At 30.7% G+C, this 2,621-nt stretch overlaps 1 pseudogene; it reads left to right on the top strand.

The window, feature by feature from the left end:
- Positions 1-518: 518 nt before the first annotated feature.
- Positions 519-647, top strand: LOC117203237 (uncharacterized; annotated as a pseudogene).
- Positions 648-2,621: the final 1,974 nt, after the last annotated feature.

Genomic DNA, 2,621 nt, shown 5'->3' on the forward strand with positions numbered 1-2,621 from the left:
ACAGTATTGTGAAGCAATTATATTCCAATAAAGATCTATTAAAAAAAACTATATATTGCTTATGAGACATACTTTATGTATAAGAACACAAAATAGTTGAAAGAGAAATGTTGGAAAATGATAGCATGAAACATTGACAAAGAGAAAGTTGGTGTTGCTATACAAATATAAGACAAAATAGACCTCAGGGTAAGAGCACTACTAGAGATAAGAGGGCCATATTAAAATATTTAAAAAATCAATTCAATAGGAAGATATTACAATCTCAAATATCATAAATTCATATTACAGAACAAAAAGGAGAAAAGAGGAAATCCACAATCATTTAACACACTTCCTTCTATAACTGACAGAAGAAATGTGCATACAAAAAATTAGAAGATATAAACAATTATATTTTTAAACACAATCTAATTGATATGTAGAGAACATTTCACTGAGAACAACAGAATATATATTTTTAAGTACACATGTATAAAATTTACCCATATACTAGGCCGAAAAGAAAACCTCAACATAGCTTTGTGCAGTGGCAGTATCGTAGACAATGAGGCTTATCCGACGCACAATTATTGCTAATCGAAAGCCTCAACATAATCCAAAAACTTGAAATTATCCAGTTATGTTTTTTGATGAGAGTGGAATTTATCTAGAAATCAATAATGAAAATAGAATCAGAAAAACCCAACTGCCTGATATGAAATAATACATTTCTAAATAATTCAAGGTACAAATAGGAAATAAAAACAGAAAATATTTTGAAGCAACTAATAATAAATATCTGAAACAACAAAACATGCGTGGTGTAGTACTTTTCATTTTCAGCCAAGGTGGTATAGCAAGACCAAATCTACGCTCTTCTTCAACAACAAAGGAAAGAGGAGGAAATACGAAACAACATTCCAGACATTGGAAAACAGTGAAGAAATGCAAGCCATATGACGAGGATAACAAACAAGGTGACCTGTACACTTACAGGAACTAACTACTAGAAGCATGTCTAGCCTGCAATGCCAGAGAGAGAACCCAGATTTAAGGGCTTGCAGAACTGAGGGGCCAAAGAAGGGAGTTGGGGAGGCCACAGCAGTAAGAATTTGTAGAGAAGTTATATTCTCATACTACATTTTAACTATTTGTTATGGTGTGTGATGAAATAAGAACAAAAATGTTGACTAAAATTTAGAAATGTATTCATGCAGTTTACATTAGATAAATGAGGAAGTAAGAAGCAAGTTCATTTATTACATCAAAAAATTTAAATATTGATTTGCATGGTGATGGTTAAAAATGTGCAAAAACTATATTTGAGATAAGAGTTTTTTACGCATAACTTTTTGCTTAGTTACAATTGAAGAAAAGATTATGAATACAATAGTTCTTGTCTATATTAATCACCCATATAGACATTTTAAGTAAACAATTTACAGAAATTTTATAGTTATTTTTCTATGTAATATTTCTTGTGGTTATATTTATTGAAATACAGCTTTATGTTCATTAAATCTAAAAATAAATAATTTGGGTTTGCATTTTGTATGTCTTTGCCTTTTCATTTTATTTTTGTAGTTATTTCATTATTTTTAACAAAAATATTGGTACCTGAGGTACTGGGGAGAAAAGGAAACAACCAAAAATCTGGTTCTTTACTACAGATATTTTGAAATGTATTCTCCTGGAGAAGGAATATACTTCTCTTGTTCAAACTTTTCTTAGTATTGCTTTATATCTAAAAATATATACTGTATATATACTGTTCACTACTGTATATATACTGTACTCAATACATATTTCTGGTTGAGGCATTATAGTAAACTTCGTAAATTAATTAAAGAATTTCAAATACCAAAGATGATCTCATTGTAACATCATTTAAACCAAAATTGATTAATAAAAATTTTACCTAAAGTATGCTTTAAAAAAAAATTCTCTCCCACTTGACTGATAAAATTGACTGCTTTTGAATTGTGAACAGAGCCACTATTATGAAGGGAATTTTTGGATTTAATTTTTCAGGTGTTTAACACAATTATTCTCCTCCCTTGTTAGTGGACATAAATGACATATACTAAGAATAAACACATAAAACTCTGTAAGAATACTGATAACATTTGAGTACCTGGTTCATATGCCCCAGACTAGACAGTGAGGCTGCACTTCATCTTGCCTTTCCTTAGCTAGGCTAGTTCACCCAATAATACTCTGTATCATAGCTGATTTGAGATGCATCTCTGACACATACAAAGAGTCTTGGGAAAAACAGTAGACATGTTTTCCCTTTAGTTGTTCAGACACATAGAGCAGATTTTTGCCGGTTCACATTTTCACATTTTCCTGTATTCAAAGTGTTTGGTGCTTCTAACTTCACTGCATAATGTTAGGGTCAGAGAGGTCCAAGTGTTGAAAGGAAATTTATAACATAAGTCTGGAGTTCATTAGTAAAATCAAGTTATATTCCATCTATATCTCCACAAAGAATTACCAAAAAAAAGAAAGAAAAGAGGAAAATCACCAGGATGAAATGAGGATTTATCTGGCTTCTCCAAGTGTTCTTAGTAATGTTTTATGTCTGAATTTCAAAGAATATTCTTGGAATTCTTCTGCCCATGTGGCTGTTTATAAAC

This window comes from Orcinus orca, chromosome 1 (assembly GCF_937001465.1).
Source record: "Orcinus orca chromosome 1, mOrcOrc1.1, whole genome shotgun sequence".
NCBI classification, from domain to species: Eukaryota; Metazoa; Chordata; class Mammalia; order Artiodactyla; family Delphinidae; genus Orcinus; species Orcinus orca.